Source organism: Chaetura pelagica, unplaced genomic scaffold, assembly GCF_000747805.2.
Source record: "Chaetura pelagica isolate M959 unplaced genomic scaffold, ChaPel_1.0 scaffold805, whole genome shotgun sequence".
Taxonomy (NCBI): domain Eukaryota; kingdom Metazoa; phylum Chordata; class Aves; order Apodiformes; family Apodidae; genus Chaetura; species Chaetura pelagica.
In genome coordinates, this window is record NW_009953401.1 from 11,485 (window position 1) to 12,088 (window position 604).

Here is a 604-nt window from a genome sequence, read left to right on the forward strand (position 1 = left end):
TTGGGGTACAAGAGGAGGTCTGGGTTGCAGATCTGAGGTGCAGGGGGAGATCTGGGGTGCAGAGGGAGATTGGGGTGCAGACCTGGGGTGCAGGGGCAGATTTGGGGCGCAGACCTGGGACTTGGGGGTGCAGGAGGAGATCTGGGGTGCAGACCTGGGTTGCAGGGGGTGATTTGGGGTGCAGACCTGGGAGTTGTGAGGGGGGGGAGCTGTGGGATGAACCTCCCCTTCCGGCAGTGCCACATGGCAGGATCTGGCCCCAGCCCAGGTGCCACCTGGCCCGGTGGAGCCCTTGGGCCACTGTTGCTAATTAAGAGCTGCAGCTGATGAGTTTCTGCTGCCTTCCCCCGGTGGTGTCACCACCACACACCCCACTTCCCTTATTTTTTTGGGTTGTCGTTTTGAGGCTTTTGCTGGAAAAAAGTGGGTAAAAAAAACCCGCAAAAACCCACCAAAAAATAAACCCACCAAAAAATAAACTCACCAAAAAAGTAAACCCACCAAATAATTAACCTGCCAAAAAATAAACCCACCAAGAATTAAACCCACCAAAAATTAAACCTGCCAAAAAATAAACCTGCCAAAAAATAAGCTCACCATAAAG